The sequence below is a fragment of the Gorilla gorilla genome, chromosome 3 (genome assembly GCF_029281585.2).
Source record: "Gorilla gorilla gorilla isolate KB3781 chromosome 3, NHGRI_mGorGor1-v2.1_pri, whole genome shotgun sequence".
Taxonomy (NCBI): Eukaryota; Metazoa; Chordata; class Mammalia; order Primates; family Hominidae; genus Gorilla; species Gorilla gorilla.
Window position 1 is genome coordinate 204,033,050 of NC_073227.2, and position 16,311 is coordinate 204,049,360.

At 42.8% G+C, this 16,311-nt stretch overlaps 1 long non-coding RNA gene across 3 annotated transcripts; it reads right to left on the minus strand.

Annotated features, from left to right (window-relative positions):
- Positions 1-1,640: 1,640 nt before the first annotated feature.
- On the minus strand, positions 1,641-16,266 carry LOC134758376 (uncharacterized). Of its 3 annotated transcripts, none has more exons than XR_010133558.1 (4): positions 15,723-16,266; positions 10,902-10,978; positions 10,055-10,206; positions 1,647-1,997 (listed from the first exon to the last, which is right to left on the minus strand). It is a non-coding gene; the product is annotated as an uncharacterized lncRNA (long non-coding RNA). The 3 variants fall into 3 exon arrangements; XR_010133556.1 differs by having other exon boundaries at positions 16,064-16,260; XR_010133557.1 differs by having other exon boundaries at positions 1,641-1,997; positions 10,055-10,978; positions 16,064-16,260.
- Between the last annotated feature and the right edge of the window lie 45 nt (positions 16,267-16,311).

The following is a 16,311-nucleotide window of genomic DNA, read 5'->3' on the forward strand; positions in this document are numbered from 1 at the left end:
TCAGTGTAGGGGTGGAATGTGAAAAATTGATTGCTTAGAGTCATACAAACAAAGGAACTAATAGGCTGACTACATTTTTTTTACTTTTTATTGGCAATTTTAGCATCCTAAATATGTAGTCCAATCTTAATTGTTTTGGCCAATAGATAGTGGCAGTATCTCCACAGTCCAGTGGAGAAATAATTTGGCCTGTTGCATTAGTGGATGACAACCACATCAATTCATGTGTTCCCAGCATCTCAGACTAGGAAAACTTAGAGTCACAATATGAAGGGCTTCTTATAAAATGTTATATCAGTAACAGTATCAAAACCTGAGATCTCCCAGATGAGAAAAGGTTACCTATTTTATTAAAATTGCCTGTTAATAGGATTACTAATAATAAGACTACAAGAAGAAAAATGTCTCATATTTGTAGAGTGCTTCTCGCTTATTCCAAAGCCTTGTGCATGAAAACCAAAACCCAAAAACCACTAATATATGCACATCCCCTAAAGAATAGCCAATAAAAATGTGAAAATAGTAGAGAAATTAGGTGGATCTCGCACTACCAAATAGGAAAACATACTAAGCTTAAGTAAAGTAGAGCAGTGCAAATGCAAGAGTAGAATAAGGGATCAAAACGTGGAACATAAAGAAAAGAGATATGCCTGCAGGGCTGACATGAAGGGCGCCCCTGAAATTGTGCTGAAGGCATATAAGAATGTGTGTGTGATCAACGTGGCAGTGGAAATAAATGGAGAAAATAAAAATGATTTCATGAATACTACCGAGATAATATGTTAACTTTCTGGAGAAGGAATGAGATTCTTCTATTATATGCAAAAATAAAGTCCAGAGGGCTGGGTGTGGTGGCTCATGCCTGTAATCCGAGCACTTTGGGAGGCCAAGATGGGTGGATCACCTGAGGTCAGCAGTTTGAGACCAGCCTGACCAACATGGTGAAACCCTGTCTCTACTAAAAATGTAAAAATTAGCTGGGCACGGTGGTGGGAACCTGTAATCCCAGCTACTCAGGAGGCTGAGGCAGGAGAATCGCTTGAACCCAGAAGGCAGAGGTTGCAGCAAGCCAAGATCACACCACTGCACTCCAGCCTGGGCAACAGAGCAAGACTCCGTCTCAAAAAAAAAAAAAAAATCCAGATAATTAAATAACTAAGGATAGAAAATAAAACTATGAAAAATAACTTTTAAAAATGTGAGCAAATATTTAATTTGCAAGAGAGGAAGAAGAAGAGAAGGCAAGAGGTGGAGAGCAGTGTGGCTCACACCCCCTGGGTCATCCCTGTAAGGCTATCATGCATCCCACAGGCAGCCTCAGAGGAAAAGCTATGAGGCAATTTTGTTCATATTCATGTCATAAATTTAAAATGTAAGATAAACTATGCTTTTCAAGAAATGCCATTAACATGCTAAAAATAATTATGTGCTCAGAGGTTGCACATGAGCCACACTTTGTGCTGATCATTTTGGAAGGAGCTGCTATCCGGTTAGTAGGGTCTGCTGCCTTGTGGCTTATGTGCGTCCGAATCATTTACATAATACTGCTTACTTTATTCAAGGTGCCTTTTTATTTTTACGCACACATTGCATTTTAGCTTCATTTCACAAAAGTGGATTAGTGGTGCAAATGGTTTATTGAGGCATAAAGGCAATAACGAAATAATAACATACATACTACAACCAGAATAACACCACACACAAACATAATAAACAAGACTCCAGCACAAATGTGGAATGGGAACTCTTACATGTTGGGACAAGTGAATCTGTGAAGGTGATGATTTCACACAGGCATTGGAAAAGAAAAGTGTGAATAGGATGTAGCATCATGAATATCTGAAAATTGGATTTCGTTCGACAAGTGATCCATTCACTTTTTGCCCTTCATGCTTTGTCTGTATTGAATTTTGTCCCATAATGGCACAAAGCCATCCAAACTTTTGTATCACTTTCACACAAGCTCAGTGACCTTTCCAGTATCCACATGAGGTTTCCTGGAATAAAAGCAAAGTATCCCTTTTCAAGTATGAAACCGATCAATTGTATCACTAAAGGCAGAGAAGAGGTAGTAGCAGTAAGAGATATCAGTGACATGAACATTAAGAAACAAACAACACCAGCCCCAAAGTTAATGGCCAATATTATGCATAAAGAGAAAGCAGAATAATATGGCAGATAAATTGAAAGAGTCTTTACTACCACATCCTCTTGTTAACAGATATTTCTCACCAAGCCTGGACAGAACTGAGGAACAGGGCATGAAGCTGCTTCTAGCGTACATGTTTTCCTTGGGGATAATGTTCTACGGCTTTTGATCTTATTTATCTCTGAAAGCACAGACTCTATAAACAGGTATTTTCTTGTTTTGTTAATGATGATCTTGTGAGCTGTAGGGCACTTGTCACTGAAGAGGCTTTGGGATCAGAGCTGACAGAGTATCTGCTATGCATGAACATAGAATGTGAGTGAAAGAGAATTCAGGTGGCAGGGTGCAGTGGCTGGCGCCTGTCATCCCAGCACTTTGGGAGGCCAAGGCCGGAGGACCACTTGAGCTCAGGAGTTTCAGACCAGCCTGAGCAACATAGCAAGACCCTATTAAAAAATAATTTTTTTCTATTAAAAAAATTTTTTTAAATGCCAGGTGCAGTGGCTCACACTGTAATCCCAGCACTTTGGGAGGCTGAGGTAGGTGGATTACCTGAGGTCAGGAGTTAGAGACCAGACTGACCAACATGGTGAAACCCCATCTCTACTAAAAATACAAAAAATAGCCAGGCGTGGTGGCAGGCACCTGTAACCCCAGCTACTCAGAAAGCTGAGGCAGGAGAATGGTTTGAACCCAGGAGGCGGGAGGTTGCAGTGAGCCAAGATCATGCCACTGCACTCCAGCCTGGTGACAGAGTGAGACATCGTCTTAAAAAAAAAAAGAAAACATTTAACCAGGCATGCTGGTGCATACCTACTCAGAAAGTATGTTCCTACTTGGGAAGCTGAGGTGGGAGGATCACTTGAACCTAGGAGTTCGAAGCTGAAGTGAGCTGTGATCGCACCACCGTGTTCCAGACTGGGTGACAGAGTGAGATCCTGTCTCAATTAAAAAAAAAAAAGAGAGAGAGAGAGAAAGAGAAAGAATACACTTAAATGCCAATTCATCCACTGCTTTAATTATGGAGAACAGTTGGTGGACAAAAAGATGCCTTTTGATCCAAATTAGGTGTTGAAGGAAATGGTGAAACACGTAAATATAATCAAATGGCCACCACTAAGTTTGCACTGTGTGAAGAAAAGGAGGAGCGTGCTCGGCTTTTGAATGCTGAGGCACACCAGATATTTAACGGAGAGACAATCAGAGAAGACTTCAGTGTCTTTGGACAATTTTTATGACATCATTAATACCCATAACAACCGTTTTATGATTTCCAGTGATTTGTTGCCAGTAATTTAATAGGAATATCTTTGCTGCTATCTGCCACCTTGAAACTCTCAGTCTTACAGCTTTGTCTGAAGCTTGTTGGCTTAGCATCCAACAAAGCAGTGAGCGTAGGCTTTAGCAAAAAAGCTTGACATATTTTCAAGGTCTACCTTCTATCTTCATATGCAGAACTAACTGACAGACTATCAAATACTTGTTGTCATTCCTGAAAGCTGAAATTTCATAGAAATAAACTAGAATGGGAGGATGATATTCTGAGGCAAGACAGTGAAAGCCTACTGCAGTTCATCCCATGAAAATGAGAACTAATGTGCTTTCCTAATGGGTATTGAAAGAATGCCCTTCCTAGATTAATAGCTGCATACCACAGACCCAACCTGGGTTCATCTGCTCTGTAAGGATACCATATCCAGAACAGCAGCTAAAATTAGGGTTAAGTTTGTGATTGTCCACTGTCATCTGCCATGATGCACCTAGATTTTGCAGAGGCGAGACTGGTGAATTAAATGGAGTTACAAGAAGGACCGCCAGCTTTGAACAATTAAAGTCTTCGAGGGTGGCACCCATCTCTGCTATCTCTCTGAATGAGATATTTACTATCAAGGTCAGAGGGAGTAATTTCAGGAACTTTCAGGTGGCCTTTCCTACTATGGTAGTTCTTATTCTACAGTCAAGGAACCAACGTGGGATTCTGTCTGCCAGTTGCCACATGTGGTCAAGAGCTTCTCTCTGCTGGGCCCAGTGGCTCACACCTGTAGTCCCAGCACTTTGAGAGGCTGAGGCGTGTGGATTACTTGAGCTCAGGAGTTCAAGACCAGCCTGGGCAACATTGTGAAACCCCGTCTCTACTAAAAATGCAAAAAACTAGCCAGTCGTGGTGGTGTGTGCCTGTAATTCCAGCTATTTGGGAGATTGAGGTGGGAGCATCACTTGAACCTGGGAAGTTGGTGGCGCAGTGAGCCATGATCAAGTCACTGCGCTCCAGCCTGGGCGACAGAGTGGGAGCTTGTTTCAAAAAAACAAAAAAGGAACTTGTCTGCAAAAGAATAAAAATGAAAAAGTTACTTAGGAGACTGACATATTCTGGGACTAATGACACCCGGTGTTGCGGGTGGCAGGATGCATAGACCCAATGAGAGACAAACTTTATCAAGGACTTTCTTTTCTTTTTTTATGAAAAAAAATTTATTATAGACTTTTAAACATAAAGAAAATAGAAAAATAGGACAGTGAACATTCATAAATATACCAATTAGGTTCATTAACATTTTGCCATATATGCTTTACACACACAGACACACACACACACATATGCACACATTTTGCTAAACCATTTGAAAATATCTTAGAGACATTTTAACGCTTCACTCCTAAATACTTCAGCACGCACATTTATAAAGACATTCTTCTATAAACTACAATACCCTTATCCCAGCTCATAAATTAGCAATAATTGTCTAATATCATTTAAAATCTAGTCCATATTCAAATCTCTTCAGTGGCCCTTCGCCCAAGTCTTTTACAGATGACTTTTAAAACCAGGCTTCAGGCTGGACGCAATGGCTCACACCTGTAATCTCAGCACTTTGGTGCGGGCAGATCAGCTGAGGTCAGGAGTTCGAGACTAGCCTGGCCAACATGGTGAAACACTACCTCTACTAAAAATACAAAAATTGGCCAGGCATAGTGGCGTGCACCCAGCTACTTGGCTGACTGAGACGGAAGAATCACTTGAACCCAGAAGGCAGAGGTTGCAGTGAGCCAAGATCGCGCCACTGCACTCCAGCCTGACCCTGTCTCAAAAAACAAACAACAGCAACAAAAAACCATGGGTTCCAATCAAAGACTGCACATTGCATTTAGTTGTTAAGTCTCCTAAGTAACTTTTATTTTTATTTTTTTAGAGACAGTGTCTTGCTCTGTCACCTAGGCTGTAGGTCAGTGGCGCAATCATAGCTCACTGCAATCTGGAACTCCTGGGCTCAAGAGATCCTCCCACCCCAGCCACCTGAGCAGCTGGGACTACAGGCATTCACCATCATGCCTGGCTAATTTTTAAAGAATTTTTGTAGATAATGGGTTCTGGCTATGTTGCCCAGGCTGATCTCAAATTCCTGGCCTCAAGTGCTTCTCCCGTCTCAGCCTCCCAAAGACTTGAGCCACCCTGCCTGGCCTTAAGTAACTTTGAGTATAGAAGAGTTACCCACTCCACCTCCTTCTTCTTCTTCCCAAATGCTGATATTTTGAAGAAATGAGGCCAGTTATCTCTACAACATTCCACATTCTGAACCTATCTGATCATTTCTTTAATGGTGTCATTTAACTTGTTGTTCTAGCCTCAGTATCTTCTGCAAATGGGAAATTAGATCTAAAAGCTCGACTAAATTCCAGTTGAACTCTTTTGATAAGAACACATCATAGGTGCACACTACATGACAAATGAAAAAGCATGTCTGGTTGTCTGACTCCTGGTGGTGCAATGTCATTAGATCCTAAGGATCTCTTCATTATAAACGTATGTTGTGCCCACACAACCAATCAGCAAATCTTTGGTAAGATGATACTTTGACACCATGAGAATTCTGGGGTGGATGTAGATCAATTTTTTATCTAATAGTTTTGGCATCAAAATCCCTTTAATGTTGTTTTACATTAACTTTTCAACTATTTAACAATTCGATTTTTTAAATATTGTAAAACATTTGTTTTCCACAAACCATAAAATGTATGCAAAAGTAAGACTCACTTTTATAATCATGGCAGAATTACTCCTTAATTGACATGTGAGCACCTTTCTTTTTTATTTTTATTTTGAAACTCACCGGGCGCGGTGCCTCATGCCAGACATGGTGGCTCACACCTGTAATCCCATCACTTTGAGAGGCTGAGGTGGGCAGATCACTTGAGGCCAGGAGTTCAAGACCAGCCTGGGCAACATGATGAAACTCTGCCTCTACTAAAAATACAAAAATTAGCCAGGCGTGGTGGCACATGCCTGTAATCCCAGCTACTTGGGAGGCTAAGGCAGGAGAATTGCTTGAGCCCAGGAGGCAGAGGTTGCAGTGAGCCTAGATTGCACCACCCATCTCAAAAAACAAACAAACAAACACATAAAAAAACCCTCATATGTATTAGTCAAGGTTCTCCAGAGGGACAGAACTAGTAGGATATATGTATATGTATATACATGGGTTATATATATATATATATATATATATACACACACACACACACACACAGTTTATGTTAATATTATATATCTATCATATACATATCACGTATTGTGTATGTGATTGTGTGAGTCAGTTCTTCCTATGAGAGAGTTTATCAGGGAGGATTGGCTCACACAATCACAAGGTGAAGTCCCATGATAAGCTGTCTTCTAGCTGGGGAAGAGAGAAGCTGGCAGTGGCTCAGTCCGAGTCTGAAAGCCTCAGACCAGGGAAGCTGATTATGCAGCCCTATGCAGACTGAAAGTCTGTGGCCAAAGACCCAAGAGCCCCCAGCAAGCCACTATGCAAGTCCCAGAGTCCAAAGAACCTGGAGTCTAATGTCCAAGGGCAGGAGAAGTAGGAGGAAGCACCCAGCACAGGAGACGGAAGGCAGCCAGAGGACTCAGCAGGCAAGGTTATCCCACCCCCTTCCACCTGTGGCACTGGCATCTGATTGGATGGTGCCCACCCACATTGAGGGAGGGTCTTCCTCTCCCAGCCCACTGACTCAAACGTCAGTCTCCTCTAGCGACACCCTCACAGACACACCCAGAAACAATACTTTACCAGCTATCTAGGCATCCTTCAATCCAATCAAGTTCACATCTAATATTAACCATCACACCATATAATAGCCAGTATGATAGCCAGTTAGGTACCAAGAGATGATCACACTTCCCAAAGCAAAGCATCATTAAGAGACTCTGGACATATGAGAGGTGGGAGTGGAGGAATTATTGATGGTCCAGAGGGAAATGGAGGCAGCCAGCATGACAGGAAATGGGGTGCTGGTGGAGGAACATTGAATTTTAGACCTGGCTTTCCTGGTCTCAGTCCTGACCCTGGCCTGGGGGTGGCAGAAGGAGAAAAGAGTTTCATGGAGTAGCTTTTGATTTGATGTTATTTGGTTTATTTCCAGAAGACCTGGAGTTCTCATTTTCATCCATTGGAACTTGACTTTCATTCTCTTGAGTGTTCTATTCTATATTATTAGCTACTTCAGAGGTTGGGGAAAGTAGTAATCAGGCAGATTTTGCTCTTCTTCATTTCCATATCCAGTGTACACCGCAACATGGGTTTTTCCGTTAAAATCAACCTAAGTGGCTCAGGCTGTGGTGGCTCACGCCCGTAATCCCAGCACTTTGGGAGGCTGAGGCGGGAGAACTGCTTGAGCCCAGGAGTTCAAGACCAGCCTGGGCAATGTAGTGAGAACCTGTCTCTATGAAAAATAAAAATTAAGTCCCAGCTACTAGGGAGGCTGAGGCAGGAGGATCAGTTGGGTCCGAGAGGTGGAGGCTGCAGTGAGCTGTGATGGTGCCACTGCACTTCAACCTGGGTGACAGAGCATGATGCTGTCTCAAAATAATAACAATAAAAATAAAATACAATAAACTGAAGCAATGATGTAGCTGGGTGAAGGCAGCTGTCTTCTGACCTAATGGCAGAACATGCGCCACCAGCTTTCCTGTGTTTCAAGGGAGTTGCATATTCTATTTTTGGCTCTTATTCTTCTTGGGTTTTCTTTTAGGTGTGACATTTGGTTATCTAAAGTTTCACAAATGTCATTCTTGTGAATGGTGGCTTAAATGAAGCACGGCTTTATCATAAGCTTCTATCAATGCTGTATCATTCCAAATGTCACAATCATCACTCTGGCCTGCACTGCCCAGGAACAACACCCAGTCCTCCTATCCAGGACTCCATCTCCACCTCTACCACCACCACCGCTGCTGCCCATGGCCATGCTGAGCCTACTGCCTTATTTATTTTCTCACACCCGCGTTTCTCTAACAGGGAGGCCCCAGTGACATTTGACTTCTTAGATATTGCTCTATTCAAGGGCCTTGGATATAAGATCTGGGTGTTCCCTTCTTTCCAAGGTATAGCACCTACATAGGTGGCTGTAGTTTCTTTTGGGAGCACTGGGGAATCCATACTGCATAGGCTGTGCTGTATATCCTGCATGTATGGATCCTTCCTCACGGACCCGTATGGACCTTTTCTTCGCTCAATGAATTCTGGGTCTGAGAACTGGCTTAGGTCTTGAAATTGGGCAAGAAGGTATAACTTCCCACTAGGAATGGCTGACTTTAGCCTCCTTATCATCCATTCTTTTTTTTTCAATTTTTGTGGGTACACAGTAGGTGTATATATTTATGGGGTACATGAAATGTTTTGATACAGGCATGCAGTGAGTACTAATCACATCACATAAAATTGGGTCTCCATTCCTTAATGCATTTATCCTTTGTGTTACAAACAATCCAATTATACTTTTAGTTATTTTAAACTGATCATCCATTCTTGACCTCTCTTTAGAGCTTAAAACTGCACTAAGATTTTTAGGATACCCTGTAAACAATGCCCTTGTTGCCTGCCCACTTATCTTTCCCCTAGAAACACCATGTTTCTAGAAACACCTCCCTGGATCTCCCCTGACTGTCATTCCAGATTTACTGTCCTTATTATGCCATCTAGCTTCTGACGATTAAGTGCTGCTGGCCTCTGCTACTGTGTGATCAGTTCTGTAGTGTCATCTCTTGTCAGCCCCAGCCTACAGAAGACAGCTGCCATTGAGTTTCTCAGTGTGCTGGTGTCCTCACTGTCATGGGTAGCAACTACCTAGGGCTGGTGGCACAGATGGTAAAAAGAATTTATCAAGATAGTTTTAGGTAAAGAGAGGCAGATTTATTGGAAAAAGTAGGAAAATGTATTTCAGGAAAGCAATGGGCAAGTCACCAAGAGAGGAGCTGACTGCAAGGAGACAAAAGCTTGCTGGGGATTTTATAGGATGGTGCTTGTGCTGTGTGCTGAAGAGGGCTTTGTGCGGTACTGATAATGCCAAGGTCGCAGTGAGCTAACTTGCATTTTTCCATCAGCCGAGGGTCTGGTGATAGCTGGGCGCAGGAAGATTGTGAGTTATTTGCACAGGATGGCTCTGTGTCCTGGACCATGAAGAAAGGCAAACTTACAGCTTATCTGTTTTTTTGCTTTACCCTGGTCCCAACCATCTTGACTCCTTTTCCCTAATTAGGACTCCAAACTCACCAGTGGATTCCTTATCACCTGCATCCATGCAGTGTTCTCCCCAGGAGCATGGTCAACTGACCTCCCGTGGGAGAACTATTCTAGCATGTCCACTTCTCCAAGCCTCTTGATTCTTTTCTCCACAGTCAGTGCTGGTAGTTCTGCCATCTTTACTTCATTTTTTTGTAGGCCAACACTTTCTGCAAGTTTCCAGGACTTATCCAAGCTGTGTATGAGACCCACATCCTGGGACCCTTGCCAGGTAGCTAATTCTGAGTGAAAGAGGAGTGCCCCCTTACAGAGAAACTCTCTCTTATCCAGTTTTATATTCCAACCCTTTGGTCCAGCACCATGGAGATTCACTCCCAGGCATACTCACCAGTTCTTGCCAGTACACATCAGCCAGGTTCTGAGCTGCTTGGGTGTAGAATCCCTCTTCTCCCTTAGCAGGCTCTGCTTTCCCCATTAGGTTGTGCTGACATCTGACCTTAATTATGAATCTCGTGGCTGGGAGTGGAAGTAGAGCAGATCCTGAGGAAGACAGATGTTGTCTTATAAGGCACTGTCTCACTATCTGGTCTTCAAGTAAGAAGGGCCCACTATCTTCCAATTAGGCAATGTGGGCCACTTCTGAACTTCAAGGATTCCAGAGAATATTGCAGTGAGAGCTCTCGATTGCATCTACCTATTGTCCCCAACCTAAGCCTTGGGGTCTCACTCCTTCCCTACCAAAGCTCTGAGTTCATCTTCCCACCAAACCAACCCTTCCTGGTTTTCTTTCATATCATAAAAAAGAGTCATTTATTGAGAGCACTGGGCTAAATTTTGGAGCATAAAGAGATATGACTAGTGCCTTCCTTCATGGGACAAGAGTGAGTTCACATTGGCTCAAGCCAATGACCGTTTCCCATCTCCTTTGCCACATGACTGTGTTAGGGTTGGGAATTTAACCCAAGTGAAGCCAAGAGGACATGAAGACTTAGCTGATGCTCTGGGAAATAGGGTCCTGCGCTCTTTATTGAATTTGCTGCTCCAAAGACGTGAAGCTTGCAGTGGGCTTCCTCTGCAGCATCTTGAAACCAGGATGGGGAATCCCAGAGATTCTGGGAGTTGAAGTCAGGAGATGCTGCCATAAACACCTGGCAGGGGAACCAAGCTAGAAGCAGCACTGTGGAGAAGAGAATCCTGCTGACACAATTCCTTCTCTTGGTCAGGCCATACTCAACTGCACATCTGACTTGTGTGAAACGGTAGCCTCCCACTTCTGTTTAAGTCAGTCTGAGCATTTTATCACGGTGTCCACCTAAAGAAGTTCATAGTGCAGCAAAAATCAGTCACAGTTTATGATAATCTGACTCATATTTTATACGATTCCCTCAAAAACTGTTCAGTTATTGTTTCCTTCAGTTGGGAAGCTAGATTGTCTGCTCTGTTGAGTCCCGGTCTTAGGCCTTCTCCACCAGAATGCATATTTATAGAGGACATTCAATATACACTTAATGCATTGTGTAGAAATTAAAAGACCAATCAAATGAGAAGTATGAAAAGTTGTTCACTCAGAGCTTGCTATAACAAGGGAATCACCCACTATCACTTGCGTTGTTGCAGAGACTCAACGGAAGGCAGAGGAGTGGGAAAGCTTCAGAGTAGAAAAAAGAGAAGGCATCAGGTGTGCCCTGATGGAGACCATGGCCTGGGGAAGCTGCAGGCGGGCTGGCTAGAGGTGAGCATCCTATGTGATTGGTTAGGGGGGCATACTTGGTGTTGGAAGCAGGGACAAAAGTTAGGGAAGCTGTCAGTTATTAATCAAATCTTGGCCATTTAGGGCCAGTTGTTACAGAAGCATTTTATATATGCTCTGGCCATGGCTCATTTTGTATATTCAGTCTCTCTATTGATTGAATCTCCTTTCCCTAATTTATATCAAAAATAGACTTTTCAAGAATAGTTTGGGGATTGTTGTCTTTGTTGCTAAAACTTAAAAAAAAATGTGTCTAGTACTGTCACTGCCTTCAGGGCTGATTCAAATCCAATATGGATTTAGAGAATTAAACCCAATCTATGGTGATATTGAAGACAAGCTCAAAATGAGAAAAACAACTCTACTCAGACCAAATACACAATAATTAATTTGGATGCTGCACTTAGCAATGAAAGACAGAACCTAAAAGGGCATTTCTCAACCCGTGGAGTGTGTCTCGAGCAGTGAAACCAAAATTAGTGATGATTAGGAATCGAAAAAGTCTTCCTTATCAGGCAGAAGTTCTAGAAATTATTAATACATTTCACATGTTAAATGATGATACCAAGTATAAATATTATGTAAGTACAGCCACATATCCAGTGCTGGGGGGTATATTTTTAGACTGAATTTAAGAAACTTAAGGGCTGGGCGCGGTGGCTCACGCCTGTAATCCCAGCACTTTGAGAGACCGAGAAGGGCGGATCACCTGAGGTCAGGAGTTTGAGACCAGCCTGACCGACATGGAGAAACCCCGTCTCCAGTAAAAATACAAAATTAGCCAGGCGTGGTGGCACATGCCTGTAATCCCAGCTACTTGGGAGGCTGAGGCAGGAGAATTGCTTGAACCTGGAAGGCGGAGGTTGCAGTTAGCCAAGATTGCACCATTGCACTCCAGCCTAGGTGATAGAACGAGTCCAGATAGAAGAAACTTAAAAAAGTGCACAGCAAATATTTTTTAAAAAGAGGAATAAGATTCTAGGATAAGTTTAATATTTGTAACAATTACCCTTTAAAAATAGAAAGCTGATCAGCAAGAAAGACTCTGATAACCAATTTGATGATGTTACAGCTACATTTTCACAGTATATGTCCATAAACTTAAGTACTGGAATTAAAACAAAGCAGCACATATGGTAAGACTAACAAAATGTAAAGTGACAGATGTCTATAAATATGAAAATCATGTATAGTATGGTTCATTAATTACCTGTCATTGGATCTTAAAATTAGGAATGATATTTATTCCTACTCAGCCATTTAATGAATAGACTTTGAATGAGGAAAATAAGATATAACAAGCTGGGGCTTTTTATATATATATATGTATTTTTTATTATACTTTAAGTTCTAGGGTACATGTGCACAACATGCAGGTTTGTTACATATGTATACATGTGCCATGTTGGTGTGTTGCACCCATTAACTCGTCATTTACATTAGGTATATCTCCTAATGCTATCCCTCCCCCCTTCCCCTACCCCCAACAGGCCCCAGTGTGTGATGTTCCCCTTCCTGTGTCCAAGGGTTCTCATTGTTCAATTCCCACCTATGAGTGAGAACATGCGGTGTTTGGTTTTTTGTCCTTGCGATAGTTTGCTGAGAATGATGGTTTCCAGCTTCTTCCATGTCCCTACAAAGGACATGAACTCAACATTTTTTATGGCTGCATAGTATAAGCTGGGGCTTTTTTAAGGTGTTACTTTACTTTTAACAATCATGCAATCAGAAGTATTGTGTTGATTTTTGTGGGGGAAAGTGGGGTCTCACTATGTTGCCCAGGCTGGTCTCAAACTCCCAGCCTCAAGTGGTCCTCCCACCTCAGCCTCTCAAAGTACTGGGATTACAGGTGTGAGTCACTGCACCCAGCTTTGTGTTGATTTTTACTACACTGTCATAGTGTGAACATTGCAAACTAGAGCTTAATTTAAATTTAAATATACAGTTGGCCCTCTGTATCCGGGGGTTCCGCATCCATGGATTCAACCAACCAGGGATCAAAAATATGTGCAAAAAAAAATGGATGGTTGCATCTGTACTGAAAATGTACAGACTTTTTTCTTGGCCTTATTTCCTAAACAATACAGGGTAACAACTACTTACATAACGTTTACATTGCATTAGGTATTATAAGTAAATGGTGTAACTAGTAGAATCAAGTATATTAAAGGAAAATTATTAATATTTGACCTGTTTGATATCAACATTAACATCAGAGTAAAAAAAAATAGCAATGTTCAACTTCTTTCTCCTAGGAAACATTCCTAGGTGGTTGAGGAGGGTGACTTACGACTTCCTCTCAAAGATATCTAAACCAAGACATCTTCAACTTTAGCCTGCATATCCATGACCTGGAAATCGAGGTGTAGGTTGGGCCCTGAGTTTGCCTTTCTAAGGAGAGATGCTAACAAGATCTGGACCATCAGCCACTCAAGACCTTTAACATGTTTCATACCTGTCGACACCCTGATACATCTTGGCCTCTGAAATACTTTACAAGCTTTGCTAAAGAACACGTTCATAATGTACCAGTTCTTTAGCACTGATTCCCTTAGGGAAATCTGTTCTTCAAGGCAAGTTTCCCATTGCAGTTCTCTATCAATCTGGATGGGGGAAGTTACTGCCAATCATTGACCAAGCAGCACAGATTGGGAGAACTCCGTACCTTGGCTGTATAAGCAACATCACTGTTCAGAGTGGTCATCCGAAACATGCAGATTGGAGATACTATGAACTCTGATCACGTAAATGAAGGATTCACTGTACTTTTGTAAGCAGACAGACAGGGTTTCCAGGGATTTTAGGAAATGAATAATCAACCTGAGCAAGCAGCCTGTTTTACAGCCTCTTGCCCTGCAGCCTGTGTGGAATGCAGTCGCCTTGCTGGTTGGAACCAGCAACTGACAGACCCCAGCAACTTATAGATGAACCCCAGTGAAGTTTCTTCATGCCATGCTAAAGCCCTCCTCCCCTAGAGGAGCTATAGCTTTATTATCATAACCTGTGACCCATCATGGCATGTAGAGGGGGGGTCTGGGCCACTAAGACCCCCCCAAACACATGCCATGATGCACCTCTCCCTTCTCCATCACTCCATCAAACCCTCCTGTCACTTTCCCTTGGGAAGATACGGCTTTGGAGGACACTTCCCGTGTGTGTCTTACTTGTGCCAAGTAACACAATGCCTATTGATCAAAATCTGAGTTCTCCTGGAGAGTCGTTTGTTACTCACCAGGCAAATAAGCCCCAGTTTTTGGGAGGTAACATTATGAAATATTCTGAAGTAGTCCCATGAAAGATTTCTACTTTCCTTTTCAAATTATTCATAAATAAATGAGCTTGCTTTGGGCTATGGAGATCGTTTTACATGAATAAATCAATTCCTCTGAGCAGGGGCACCAGTGTGGAGATACAGGCTGACCCACCAGCTCTCGCCTGTCCCTGGGTGGGAGGGGCTGGGCCGGTGCCTCCCCTGGATTGTTTCCTGTTTACGCATTGCCAGAGGCGGGATGAGAAGAAAGGGCTGTGGGGATCTGAGGCTTGGAATTCCAAGATTGCTCCCAACTAAGCTGTGGTGCTTAGATGGACACCTGCACACCCCGTTATCCTTTGGCTGGTCCTACATGTTCAAGGACCCTTAAGGGGCTCTCCACAACAGACTTTCATCTCTTCTTCCGAATTGGCCTGCTCTCTGTTCAATTCCCTCAAGGCAGGGATGGATGACTGGCAAAGTTATCCAAGCGTTACGTGAGAGAAAGAGAACTATTTCTTTTGTCTGAGTCCTTTGTCTATCTTTTTCTTTTCAAGTATTCCCTGTCCTTCAAGAGCCAGGTGAATTCCACGTCCTCTTCAGAGCCTTCCTGGATGTCACAGCCGACCATTGCTGGGGCTCAGAAAAAGCTACCTGAACATATGGCGCTCTGGCCTGCAGAGTACTTTGAACTGGAGGAGATTGGAAGGCTTCAGCAACGGCCTCAGCACTAAGATCTCTCTGACCTTCTCTTGCCCTCCTGTCTCGATCCTCTTTCTCCCCTAAGTACAGAGAGGGGCTGTCCCTGAACTTTCCTTGTCTCCTTAAAGATAGATCTAAAAAGGAACTCAGTTCCTCCTCCAGAGACAAGATTCACTGTACCATAGGAGAAGAGACTGAGGGTCCGGGCCACTCACAGACATCGCCATAGGCTATCACCTGTTCGTCTTCCCCAAAAAGCACTTATTCTCCCCTAAGCAGCCTACACGCCCGATCCCCTCTTCTTTATGAAGAAGTAGATAAGCTTGTCAATTTCACTGGGTTTTGGGTACTTACTTTTCTTTCTCGTACTGCTCCCATCCGTGTAATAAATGTGCATGTTTTTTTCTCCTGTTCATCTGCCTACTGTCCTGGAGTCAATTATGAAACCTCAGAGAGTAGAGAGAAAGTGTTTTCTGTCCCTACAGGAGGCAGCCGTTGCTCTCATGGCACTCATCACTGTCTGCCTGGCGTCATGCGTAAGTACCCGGTTGCCCCTAAAAGATTGCAAGCTCTGTAGGGGCGGAGACTGTGTCTCATTCATCTCCTGCAGGCACTCAAGAAGGAGGAAGAAATGGATGAAGCCTCTTATGTCCTAAGGCCTGCTAAGCTGCTTATGTAATCAAATCTTATCTTACCTTACAATATGTGTTGCTTTACCTTTGATCATTGTAATGCCACTTATATAGCATGTTATAATTTATAAAGACATTTTCATATACTTTCTTTTTACCAACATTAATTTCCAACATCCTTCCATGCGTGTGATATTTTGGGGACAGTGTAGCTATCTGTTCTTTTGCCCCAAAATTACAACCAGCAGATGGCTGCCTGCATCCCCACTTAGAGATGTTGCCTGGGCGACAGCTCTCTGACTTCACAAAGA